Raw genomic sequence first — 14,433 nt, 5'->3', positions numbered from 1 at the left:
AAGCGGGAGTGAGCGAGGTCGCCTGCGTCGGCGAGTCTTACCCACGTTCGGGGCTCTCCTTGGAGATAACACCCCTAGTCCTGCTCTGCGGGGTCTCTGCATGATCACTATATCAACAAAGAAGCTACAAGCTTGCTCCTTGAGCTGTTTGGGCTAGAGGAGTAAGAAGAACAAGGCTAGCCCTTACTCCACTCTCTCTATATGTGTGTGTGGTGTCTATAGTGCTGAACCCTTTGCATGGGTGACCTGGGGGGTTTTTATAGGCCTACCCCCCAGGGGTACAATGGTAATCCGGCCGGGAGTAGTACCCGGCCGTCAGTGTCTATGGTCGCCGCCTTCTCCGCCGGCTGCTGGGGCCCGCTGCCTGGTGGGTCTCGCCGTCTGCGGGTCCTGTCGGCTGCTCTACACTGTAGCCTTGCCTCTGATGACGGAGGCTTTGTCAGGGGGAGCGTGGCTACAGTCCCGCCGCCTGGCGCACGCTCACTGTAGCCGCATCTCGTCTTATCTGGTTAATGGCGCACAGACTCTGAGGGAGGGGGAGGGCCGCCTGCTAGGAGTCGGCCTCCCCCGTGCCGCCTGGTCAGGGCTCGCCGCCTTTTGGCATCTCATGGACAGGTAGGGCCCACCGCTTGCGGGCCGTACCGACAGCCCGTCGTGGGAGCATGGCTTCCTCTGCCATGGATGATGTAACGGCGCGGCGTGGCAACAGTGCGGCGCCGGGCAAGGGATGTTCGCCCGATATGCTGCACCTCGTGGCCGCCTTCTAGGCTTCACCGCCTTGTAACGGCCGACCGCCTGGGCTAGCCGGCCCCAAGAAGGTGGTGCTTTGTCTTTGATGCTTGAGGGGTGCAGTTGGCCCCGATGTCTTGAAATATCATGGGGGCTGATGAGGCTACCCGTGGTCATTTACTCCGACAGTAGTCCCCGAAGTTGATGGGGCGCCGCGGCTGAAAAGGCAAGAAGCCTCAGCAGCTTCCTACTCCAAGTGGTCTGGTAGTTTTGCTTCGTCCGTCTTCTGAAGTGCCGACTGCTAGGAGCCGGCCGTGACTAGGCAAGCCGTCTGGTGATTTCAAAACGTTGTGGTGGGAGCCAGGTGGCACGCCAGCCAGTCGTCAGGCTTTCCGCCCGATGCCTGCCTGCCACGCGGCCCAGCAGGCCATGCAGGCCTGCCAGCCCACGCGCGCGACGGGACATCGCCACAGGCCGAGGCCCGCCACTACATGGCCTCGGAACGCGCGCGGATCTGCTGCGGCCGAGGTGGGCGGTTGGGCTTTTGCGGCATTTAATGCACTCCTTTATACGCGCGGTAAACGTGGGATCGTGGGGGGAGTGGGTGCAGTTAATCCCACAACCCCCCACATTTCGCCCCCTCGGCTCCGCCCCCTGGGGCTATAAGTAGGGGGAAGAGGGGGGCGGGAGACGCATGCGCCCCCTCCTCGCCCTTCGCCTTCGCCATTCTTCTTCTTCTCCTTCTCTCTGCCTCCACACCGCCCCTTCCTCATGCTGAGGCGCTGCCGCAGGCCACCATCGCCGGGCTTCTTCTCACCGTGGCTTCCTTGCTCCATCGCGGATTCGCCCGCTCGTCACCGTGCCACGCCTCCGTCGAGCACCTAAGTCCATGGCGCGCGCACGGGCCAGCGACTGGGACGGCTCCAACTCCCATGATGATCATCTCTCCTTTCTTCACCAGACGCGTCGGCTGCCCCAGGAAACGCACGTGAAGGTGCGTGTCCCCCCGAGGTAGAAGAGTTGTCTTCCGGTCCATTTTCTTCACGGCTTCGGCCTTCCGGCGAGCGGCTTTTTGAGCTCCTTCCTCACCTTCTATCGACTCCAGCCGCACCACCTCACGCCAAACACGGTGGTGCTGCTGGTCGCCTTCGTCACCCTCTGCGAAGGCTATCTCGGTACTCTCCCCACCCTTGAGCTCTAGGGAGAGTGCTTCTACCTCAAGCTTGGCACCGCCGCCAAGGGCCAGGCGGCTCAATGCAGAGCCTGTGTGGCGGTGCAGCGTCCGGGTGCCAGGAACCGCTTCCCGCCCATCTCCCTGCTGCAGTCGGCCAAACTGTGATAGAAGTCCTACTTCTATACCAAGAACATCCATCCGACGATGGACTACATCAACTTGCTAGCTTATGTAGCCGGCCCGCCTGTTGAGTCGCGCGCCAACTGGAAGTTTCGGCCGAGCACCCTATCGGCCGCCTCCTCCACCGCTCTCGCCCGACTTCAGGTGATGATGGAGTCGGAGGGCCTCAAGGGCTCAGATCTGCTGGCCGCCTACGTGGCGTGCCGAGTGCTCCCTCTTCCAAGCCCGACCCCACATCATCAGCCGCATGAGCGGGCACCGGGACCCGTGCCGGATGTGCACATGGGAGCTGCCGGACGTGGAGGTCGCCAGGCTGGTAAACTACTTCTCCAACCGCAAGTTATCGGAGAAGGAGTGGCGGTTCGGCAAGCGGCCATACAGCCGCGGACACCCGCCGCCTGCGGTGAGTCCTTAATTCTATTTTCTCTTCATTCGTTCGGGTTCTTCTTTGCCGCCTGACCAGTCGGCCATGGTGCAGATCTTCTCGACCCAGACGGCCGTCAACGCTCTGGAGCCAGGTCATGAGTACATGCCGGACCGGTCGAGAAGCGACGTGGATGACCCCGACTTGGGGGCAGCCGCCATGGAAGAGGAAGGCGCCACGGGTGGCGGGGGTGGAGCAGGCGGCTCCTCAGGAGGTGGCCTTTAGGACTGGCCGGATGATCATGAGGAGGGGAACGAGCCGCGCCGCGCTCACGGCACGGACAAGGCGGGCGCGAGCTCTTCAGCCGCGTCGATTGCACCAAGCGGCGCACCGAAGCGCCGAGCCGACGCCGAGTTGTTCAGCAGTCGGCCCAAGAAGGCCAAGAACACGGCCGCCGCGACCAGGCAGCAGGAGGCCGCTGCGAAGGCGGCCCAATTCCAGAGGCCCCGAAGCGGCTCCCGTTGGCGTCCGGGTGAGTACTTTGATTTTTCTGCTCTTGCTTTTTCGTTTGCTTTTCTTCTTTCTTCTAGTATTTTTACCGGCTTCTTGTCACCGTATCTTCATAGGTCCCCGCTCTCTCTTTCGCGGGCCCCGTTGGCCTCAGTGATTGGGGTGGAGGATGGCTCCGCAGAGCCCCGCCGTGTGGACCAGCTTGCCGACCTCTAGGAGGCGTCAGAGCGGAACGCGCGGGAGGCGCGCGAGGAACAGGAGAAGACCGATGCGGCCAGGGCGGCGCAGGCGGAGGCCAAGGCTCAGGCCAACGCCATGGCCAAGGAGCAGGCGGACGCAGCCGCCAGGGCGCTGGAGATTGGAGGCGGCCTGCCTGGCTCCATAGCTTGTCATCCCGCTGCGTGCAGCGCCACCGGCGCTGGAGAGCTAGGTGCCGACTTGTCAGGACCCTGATCCTAAGCCACACCGATCTAGCATGTAACACATCATATCACTTTGCGGCCTCACGCAAGGTATTCCCACGGGTGCCACCTTACCTGGCCCGGGACCGTTTGTGCCTTTTGGGTCACGTATATGATAGTGTCGCTAGCATCCATATGACAAAGTACCCAGGCAGACATGACTAGTCGTCAACCTAAAGTGGCACTAACTTACAGGGACAGGCATACATGACCCAGCAACGAACATGTCGGTCATCAGGAAGTGAATCCGAGCTATAGCAGCTGGGCTAACGGGACTCCGGAGAATCCGGGCTGTAGCAGGCTAACAGGACTCTGATAGACACCGCGTGACATTTCCCCGAAGGGACAGACACAGGAACGAAGAAGGACACATGCCGGCTACCCTAAGTGTTCCAGAGCAGTAGCAAGCTACCATGGCTCAGCGGAAGCACTAGGAGACATTTCCCGGTAAGAGAGGCTACCAAGGATAAACAACTAGGTTGTTGGATCCCACACATACCAAGCATTTCAAATCATACACACAATATGCTCGATATGTGCAAATACAACAAGGCATCACAACAAAACTCTACAACTCAAAGTATTTATTCATTAGGCTCCGAAGGGCCAGATATTACAAACATGGGTCTGATGACCCAGCATTCAAGTCATACAAGCAACAAGCACATGCGGAAGCTTAACCTGTCTGAGTACAGACAACTACAAATGAAAAGGTTGAGAAGCTTGACTATCTACAAGACCCTGCCGAGGGCACAAGATCGTAGCTGAGGTAACTAGCTAAATGTGCAAATCCATGCAGAACTACTAGCGAGACTGAAGCCTCTCTACAAAAACATAAATTAAGCAAACGTGAGTACAAATGTACCCAGCAAGACTTACATCAGAACTAGCTACATATGCATCAGTATCAACAAAGGGGGTGGTGGAGTTTAACTGCAACAAGCCATCTTTGACTCGGTGGCTATCCTGAACTACGACTGCAAGTAACTCTTTTGGGGTGGCGCACTCGAGTCCACATATTCACCACTCAATACACCACTATGGAACCGCTCCCGTCTCCCTACGAGAAGGCCATCCATAGCACTCACGCTTATCTTGCGCATTTTAGAGTATCCACTTTCACTTGTCTATGAACTGTATAGGCAACCCAGAGGTCCTTTACCGCGGACGCGGCTATTCGAATAGATGATGTTAACCCTGCAGGGGTGTACTTCTTCACACACGCTCTCGCCACTTACCGCCATGTACACGTCATGTATCTCAGCAACCTTCAAGCGGAAGCCTGGCGAGGGTGTCGGCTACGACTTGACTAACCACACAAGTCCCTAGTCCAGGTTTATCGCCTATTCAGGATCCATCCGCAGGGAGTCCGTCTGAGGTTTCCACATACGGCCCCGAATGATGTGTGCAGGGTTCCCGAGGCACCAAACGGGCGTCCCGATACGCCGTGACACGTGCCTACCGCATCACAGCCCACCCCTCGGGTCAGCGCTGCGCACGACCCCCAGCATACTACGAACACGAGAAACTACTTGCAACTCCCGGAGAGAGGACAGGTGTGGTTAATAAGTCGAGAGGGTCCACTGGTTTTGGGCCCAATGTGTGGTAGTAGTTATTCATGGATCACAAGCACAAAACTCAACTCCTGAGGACGGTGTCAATGAGACAACCCACCATGTACTCCTACATGGCCTCTCACCTCTACCTTTACCAAATCGTGTTCACACACTTAGCTCACACACAGTAGGACATGTTCATCACCATTCCAATTCATCCCCGATGAATCAGACATGACTCAACTCTAAGTAGTAGCAGGCATGACAACAAGCATGAATGAGTAGGCACATTAGGGCTCAAACAACTCCTACTCATGCTAGTGGTTTTCATGTATTTACTGTGGCAATGACAGGTCATGCAAAGGAAAGGGGTTTAACTACTGCAGCATGTAACAGTTGAATCGTTGTTGTGCCAATGCAGTAAAAAAAGAGCAGGAGCGAGAGTGTGGGATTGTGTCCGAATGAACAAGGGGGTTTTGCTTGCCTGGCACTTCTGAAGATAGTATAGTTCTTCATCGGTGTCATCGATCTCATTGTCGGAACAACGTCCACTGAGAGGGGACAAATACCGGAAAACAGAGAAAGAACACAATCAATGCAATGCAACAATATGATGCATGATCATGACACTACAAGAAATCTGTTAATACATGACAGATTGAATCCGTCACAGACATGTGCAAAACCATCATGGAAGGCAATGCATGACGGATTAAAAATCCGTCATGTATATCACGTCACAATTTTACCACCGCACACTGCATGACGGATTCTTGACTTTCATGAATGGCACTTAACAGACATGCTCATAACGGCATTAACTTGTGTGCCACATCAAAAGCTGACATGGATGTGACGTGGCGACCCATGAAGTAATCGGCCCAACAAGAATTTTGGCCCGTTAAATTTTAGGTCTATCCAAGGCCCACTAGTTTCAATCTCAGGAATTAACCCATCTCATTTCTCCTCATCCACGCAAACTCTGAGCCACCCCTAAAAAACGCAAATCTAAACCAGTATAAATTTTCCAGGAGATATATGCTCATATCATTAAATAAAAGCAATACATACATACACACAGCACACATAATTACATGAAAAAGAAAAACTTAAAGTATAGATATTTCCGGACAATACATTTGTCAAGGACCAGCAAAACACAAGAAACTAAAAAATACAAACACCCTATGCTAATTCTGTCAAGGGCGTGGTCATTCCGTGGATTTATGGATGCACATCCGGCCAACGCCGCCGACATCATCAGAGATAGAACCTTATCCACCAATATCTGGCCTCAACCCGTGCTCGACATTGCCTGCGTATCGACAAACATGAAGACAACCTAAAAAAATTCAAAGTAGTGAGGAAGGGGAACCTGGTGGGGCGAGCGACTCAAAGCGTGCCGGGGTCGACGGAGAATCCTGTTTTTGTGGTCGACGGAGAATCCGACTGTGTAGGCGACGGATGCGGGGCTCCTGGCGATGAAGGACTGTAGCGTCGTAGCACGGCGCATCCCCTGTGGCGGCTCTGTGCATCCCTGCAGTTCAGCACACCAACGAAGGGGTCGCTCGCTCCCTGCAGCGACCTGCATCGACCAGACCGACGCCGCAGGGACTAGATCAGGCCGGTGGGGAGAGAAAGGGGCAGGGGAGCCTAGAGGTGAGGGACGGGGATGGTGGTGGTTGCCGTAAACGTGTAGGGATGGAGGACGCCCGTGGCCGCTCCGTGATCCGCCCACGGTTGTCGTGGACTCGCAGATCTCGACAGGATCTGGCCAAAGGAGAGGACACTACGGCGGCGCGGTGGGAGTGCAGGCAGGCGCCGGTTGAGGGGTAGCTGGGCATGCCGACCAGTCGTCGAAACGGGAGGATGTGTGGATAAAACGGAGAGGAGCCAGGAGTGGAGGAGGTGGATACGGCGGGTTGGCGCCATAAGAGGATGAGGAAGGAAGGAGGTGGGGTGGTGCGACGGCTGTTGTTCGAGTCCGGGCTGAAGAACAGATGAGAAAGAGGGGGAAGTTTGCTAGCCGTCGGATCTCAGAGGAGCAGACGGTTCAGATCTGCGATCCGTGGGAGGGTTTCATCAATGAATCACAGCGCGAGTTTTCCCTCACACAGGATCGCCACATAGGCAGGGGCGGCCGTTTCCTTTAGAAAAAAGCAGCAGCTGTCCGATCGCCACATAGGCAGGGGTAGCCGTTTCCTTAAAAAAACAGCAGCAGTCCGTCACGGTTTGGACAACGTTAAAAACAAAGCTTATCGTGGCGAACTATGGCAGTTCTAGAAAATAAATTAGACTATGTTGATCCCCGTATAGATGAATTAACAAATTATATTCATATTCTTTTACTAAACATGAACAAAATTTTGGAGTCACATATTACATATATAGTTGTTACGAGGGCAAAGCTTTATGTTCACAATATGTCACACCATGATTTCTTGACCAATTGGTATTGAACTATTCAACTAGGTGAGAGGTGCATGATCTGATCCATGTCACACTTTTCTTTTACTAAAACTTCTACTCTAGATGTGTTATTAGAAAGAAGGTAGAAAGAAAATGTCCAAGTGCTCCATTAGTCATGCAGGTAGCATAGTTGATTTCATTTTTTCATTAAAATTGAAAATCTACAGTGTCTAGGAAAAAAAGACTATATGGGCTCCGTTGGGTTTCTGGGCATATTCGCATCCTGCTGATTGATGACGGATTTTGTGATGGATAAAACAAAACCGTCATCGACTGTGACCGATTTTCAGAACGTCACCACAAAACTATCATGGATTAACAGGTTTCTTGTAGTATGACACGGCAATATGCTGTGGTTTGGGCTAATGCAACTAGCAACAATTTAAATGAAGTTGGTTTGAGTCCAAGATTCAAATTCAAACTCCACATGTGGTTATTTAAATGCCATTATCATGTTTTCACTTATACAGAAGGTATAACTTAGTTTTTCATGCAGGAAAATGATACAGATGGATAGATTGCATTTTTCCGATAATTTTTCATATATAAATCTTTCCAGTCTGAGCTATAGATTATTTTCTATGATTTTTAGAAGTTTGTAACAATTTCTGGAATTTTCTGAATAAGTTTAAGTCCAGAAAATTCTTTACTGCGTCACTGTGACATCGGCAAGTTAACGGGGCTGATCCAGATCAAACCTGACTAGTGGGTCCCGCGTGTCAGTGATTAACTAAAGTAACTAAACTTAGTTAGCACTAACCTAGGTTAATTAGCATGGCTGGGCCCCACCTGTCATTGACCCAGGGGAGGTCAAACCCCTAGTCAACAGGGCCTAACATGCCGGCGGCTTGACGCCGGCGACAGCAGGCGCGGACGAGGGCTCGGGTTTGGCCCTCCGATGACCAAACTGACGGCCAAGGCCATCTACGTGACGAGGAGGCCCGGCCGTGTCGAACGGTGCGAGCGGGAGGAGCCAGAGTGGAGCGAGCTCGCCGGACTCAAGCTCGTGGCGGCGGCCGGAGCTCGGGCACCGACGGGTTAGGCGCTACGGTGCGTTCGACATGAACTGGTGGGGTCTGCGGCTTTCTGAGGAAGCGCTGAGCACACCTACGTGCTCTGGTGCAACGTGCGGGAATGGTAATTGCGGCGGCGACATGGCTGGCGGTGGGGAGCGCTCGGCTCCGGTGGTTGATGCGGCTAGGGGGCGAATTAGGCGACGGGGCGAATTAGGATATGGTACAGAGGCTCACCGTGGTTCTTCTAGTGTTGCTGGCGAGGCAGGGGAGGCACGGGGTCCGGTGAAACGACGGCGGGGATCACTGGCACCCGAGGTCGGAAACGGTGGTTTTGGCGAGGCTTCAGGGCGTCCGGCGTTGCGTAGCTCAGCGAGAGGGTCGAGGACGAAGTGGCGGAGCTTCTGGGTGCGTCGGCGAGGCGTGGGGTGGCCGGTGGACGCGGTGCCAGCAAGCGGCGGCGATGGCGGCGCTCGGGTGTGGCGCAGGAGAGAGCAGAGGAGGGGAAGGAGCACGAGAGAGAGGTCGAGGGGGGGGGGTGTGTGGCACTCAGGGCCGACTCCAGCAGTGGCAAGCAGGCAGGAGGTGGCCGAACGCGTGCTCGCGCACTCCGAGCACATGCCTCTCGTCCTTCTGGCGAGAGGAGGGAGATGACTGGCAAGAGGGCCTGGTGGGCTGGGCTGCTTCGGCTGGGCCAAGTGGGCTACACAGGTATGGCCAGGTAGTTCTCTCTCTCTTTCTTTTTCTTCTGTTTTGCATTTTCTGTAATTTGTTTTGATTTAGTTTTAGACACTAAATCATTTTTGTTGCTTCTGATAATTCTTGTAGGGACTAGTTGTATTATTCCAGAGCCCTTCACCAAAGATCATAATTATTGGACATATATTAATTAATTAACAAATATATATCCAATGCAAATAGTTATTGATTTAATTCAAAGGCCCAAAATAAATATCTATGAGATTCCAAAAATATTGTTTTGAGTTTTACCTCTTGCCAATATTTTCAGAGACTAAGAGGAACATTTTCTTGGACTTCTTTGAAAAGATTTTAATGTTGATTATTTCTAGAGTGATTTTTGAGGGTTTCAACTAACCTCAATTCAACTTTCAGAATTTAGACATGATGCATGATGCTCTCAAATGAAACTAATATAATTATTTACAGACAAGTATTCTAGGGCTGTGACAACTCACCCCCACTAAACAAGAATCTCGTCCCGAGATTCAAGATGTGAGGTAAGAAGACAGAGGGGACACGAAACTGTCACAGTCTTCACGATCCATTGCATTTCTCGATGATGTTGATTCATTTCTTCAAATTGATCTTGACTTCTTTGCTTTCGAGAACTTCATCCAACAAGACGACAGAAAGAAACTCTACAGGAATCGATCTCCTCGGAGGTCGAGCACTCACGATCAACTCACAGAATGAGGCATAATAACATCTCTTGAGATGAGACACAAAACACACATCAGGGGTGATGCAAAAGAAACACATGACGAAGGTTCAATTTGGTAGGCAACAATTCCACGCTGGAATAAGATGGTGCATGGGGTCGAAGTAGCGAGAAGATAATTGCCATGATTCCATAACGGGGCACCTTAGTAGAGGTGACTTGTAGAATTATTCCCTTAAGTGGCAAAAAGAATTACTTTTGTTACATAGATCATTGAAACTCTCTAAACCAACCTAAGGAAAATCACAAACGATCGTGTGAAGGAGTTCAGAGAAATGGCATACTCAGTTTGGAAACAAAACTAGAGTTATAAGACAACTCAGCAAACGGGAAGCACATTCCAGATGGTGCCGAGGATATAACCCAGTGTCTGAGCGTGCTTTCAAGAACTTGAGCATTTCCCTACTCATCAAGGTCTTGCCAACATTTGTGTCGAGGATCCTGGCAACACATCATACTACCATGATGAATAGTGATGGACGATGCAGATGCAAAGGAAGACAACACTTTCTCAGATTTGTCCTTAGTAATGCCAAGTAACTAAACCTGGATGATCGACCGAGAGACATTTAGCACTCCGCTTCTAATGTTCTCCTTGATGTTCTAGCCACCATGGTTATGCTTAAAACATCAACATGGACATCAAGTAAAGGTCGGACTTCGGGAGCAGAAAATCCATAAGGAACAACTTGTGGAATCAGTCATACCAAATCCTCATGGAGAAAATGGTCAAGTGGCTTAATCAAGAAGCTACAATAATAGATCTTCCGGCTAGATGTGTCTGCCAACATCAACCTTGCCGGAACCTACATCATAGATCTTGGGAGAATTCCAACCATCATATCTGTCTAAGATTCAGATCTGGTTGGTAACAGGATATTTCAGACAGCATGTCTGAAAAGGAAAGGTTGCAACACAAATCGACGAGATGATGTTGCGAGATTCTCGGGAAATGAACTACGGTAGAAAGCTCCAAACATGAGTTGGTTCTGCTACACACATGTGAACATGCTGTCCTGGACAAGCATGTCCACATAGTAGTCTTACAACTAAAACACTACCGAGTTCTGGCTGGGAACCATAATTAATGATATCAAAGTCTCCGCGCGGAAGTCTAAAGGATTAGTACTTTAGAATAGACTCCTTTATCTTGAACAAATCAATCAGTGGCTTGGCGTGCTGGGGATACATATAGCATGAAGGTTGCAAGTCTCCAAACCATAGAATACTTCGCACATATGCATGACTGAGTTGGGATGGTTCCGGGGGAAGCAAAAACAAGCCTTCTGGAATTCACGGCGGCAACTTGCATCGAATGCACTTGAACTAGAGGAGGTCACTTCGTACACCAAAAAAATACTTCATAAACGGGACATGAAGGTAATGCTTACAAAAGTTTCCAACACTAGCTTAATGTTCAACATGAATCATGGAGAAGATGAAAATATTGTTGATGGGCTCAACAACAGGTCATCCAAATTTCCATGAAGATGGAATTCCACAACTATGTGAACAAGGCGATAGCATTGGTCAGACCCAAAAGATATAATGGTGTATGCTCGAGGAATCTACCACAAGTAAGACAACATTACGAACACCATTGGTTCTGATTTGATTTGACGATAGCCCATACTCAAATCAAAGATTGGTAAGATAATAGATCCAACAACTGATCACGAGTGTCAGTCGGTGAAGATATCATATTTCTTCAATACACACAAAAACAAAAGATATCCCCTTGAATGAACCGATTCAGATAAAGCTTTTATCTTCCAACTCTTCAAGTTATTGTTTAGCTTATCCAACTAGTTCAGGGGTATCCAACACAGATCCTTGGAGAAAGGGTGGTTTATGGGAAAACCAACTTGATCACGAACTCAACATAGCGGTCAGGTGACAACCTGGTAATACTTCCGAGAAGATATTCGGAAACCACAAACCACCGATATGTTATTAAGCTCGAGAAAAATCTTGCTTTTCAAGGCAAGACCACATGATCAGAAGATCAAGGGATTCAATCCTAACTCAAAGATCGAGGAGTGCACCAGAAATAAGGACAAGGCAGCACGATCGATCCTAGACAGTGATTTTATAACCAACACGCTAAGAATGATATTAATGTCCATTAACTACCAAGCAACATGGTTGCTAGGAGTATTGATTTCACACATCATGGTTCACTTGTCGGCATTCCGGTTGCGACAACACGGGACCGAGGAATGAAAAATGATGGCAAGAAGTATCACTGCGTCAAGAATTCATGAGAGATGATGCAGTTCTCATGAAAATCCTGACATAAAGGGGTTAATACTCCGAGGTAGAACAAAACAAAAGCTGGATTGGCATTTTGATCTGCGGAATACAACTACTTTGACTAGTCCAAGAAATGGATGAGGTGCTGGAGTTTGTTTCTTCTAGTCTTCCGGAATAGAATGGCTTGACGGACCACAAGAATAATAGGCATCGATAACACGAATGCACAACTAGTCCTGACTATCAATTGATAGATAGAGGTCAGAATACAACTAAAGAGAGACAACTCAAAGGAACATATGGTTTTCTAAGTTGCGGATGCATAGATTTAGTATGTCAAACAAGTTCAACATATTTCTTCCAGATAATCCATGCAGAAAGGTAGGACTGGCAGATTCACAATGAAGAATGGAGAACTCATCAAGAGCACTCTGGTTGTGATCTTTTGGTTCAAAGAACTTCTGCCATAATGGTTCATGGTATTGGAAGAACGATATACCACATACCTCGAGGACTATCGCAAAGGTTGCTAATATCCTTAAGGAACTAGCAAACACTATCAACATGAAGTAAGTAGGGTAAATCTCAGGTTCAAGAACCCACAAATAGAATGCCTACTAATTAACTAAGTGGCATCACGGGATGCTTTCGAGAATGATGGCCAGAATCATCACACCGGGAACACAAAACATGGCTAGATTACTAGGTGATCCTCTAAGACACCTAGGGTCATAATAATAACTCCAACATATATGTCGAGGCAACAGAGTACCTCAAATCACCGATTAGTGTGGTTAAACTAGCCCAAAGAAACATCGGGAACGGAAAGAAGGGAGTTGCAAATGCTCAGACTATTTCAAAACTTGGGATGACTCGGACAGCATAACGGCTGTAAATGCTCAAAAAGATTTGAGCCATCCTGCAAAATAGTGGCATGACCACTCAGCATCACAATATCAAGGTTCTGAGGCCATCTATGAACATACGGAAGTAGTAGAAACTGAACTGAGACTTAAATCCATCAATCCTATAAGTCTACGGATTAGTAACACATGATCCTGATAGAAAGACGAGCCCAGTTCTTAATTCCCGTAGAAAAGAAGATATTGACACAGATCAGAAGAAACTAAGGTAAAGGAGTAAAAAGAGCCTTATGTTCCCTTCCACAATCAATTCCCTTATATAACTAAAGCATTTCTAGACTCGACTTCGACCAGTTTGGCTTGGTAATCCTATAGGCAGTCAGGCTCTGATACCAAAGCTGTCAGGACCCCGATCCTAAGTCACACCGATCTAGCATGTAACACATCATATCACTTTGCGGCCTCACGGACGTGATTCCCACGGGTGCCACCTTACCTGGCCCGGGACCGTTTGCGCCTTTTGGCTCACGTATATGATACTCTCGCTAGCATCCATATGACAAAGAACCCGGGCCGACATGACTAGTCGTAAACCCAAAGTGGCACTAACTTATAGGGACAGACATACATGACCCACCAACGAACATGTCGGTCATCAGCGAGTGAATCCGGGCTGTTGCAACTGGGCTAACAAGACTCCAGAGAATCCGGGCTGTAGCAGGCTAACGGGACTCCGGTAGACACCGCGTGACATTTCCCCAAAGGGACAGACACAGGAACGAAGAAGGACACATGTCGGCCAGCCTAAGTGTTCCGGAGCAGTAACAAGCTACCATGGCTCAGAGGAAGCACTAGGAGACATTTCCCGGTAAGAGAGGCTACCAAGGATAAACAACTAGGTTGTCGGATCCCACACATACCAAGCATTTCAAATCATACACACAATATGCTCGATATGTGCAAATACAACATGGCATCACAACAAAACTCTACAACTCAAAGTATTTATTCATTATGCTCCGAAGAGCCATATATTACAAACATGGGTCTGATGACACAACATTCAAGTCATACAAGCAACAAGCACATGCGAAAGCTTAACTTGTCTGAGTACAGACAACTACAAATGAAAAGGCTAAGAAGCCTGACTATCTACAAGACCCTGCCGAGGGCACAAGATCGTAGCTGAGGTAACAAGCTAAACGTCAAAATCCACGCGGAACTACTAGAGAGAGTGAAGTCTCTCTGCAAAAACATAAATTAAGCAAATGTGAGTACAAATGTACCCAGCAAGACTTACATCAGAACTAGCTACATATGCATCAGTATCAACAAAGAGGGTGGTGGAGTTTAACTACAGCAAGCCAGCTTTGACTCGATGGCTATCCTGAACTACGACTGC

The sequence above is a fragment of the Aegilops tauschii genome, chromosome 4, assembly GCF_002575655.3.
Source record: "Aegilops tauschii subsp. strangulata cultivar AL8/78 chromosome 4, Aet v6.0, whole genome shotgun sequence".
Lineage (NCBI taxonomy): Eukaryota > Viridiplantae > Streptophyta > Magnoliopsida > Poales > Poaceae > Aegilops > Aegilops tauschii.
This window is presented reverse-complemented; position numbering follows the sequence as displayed.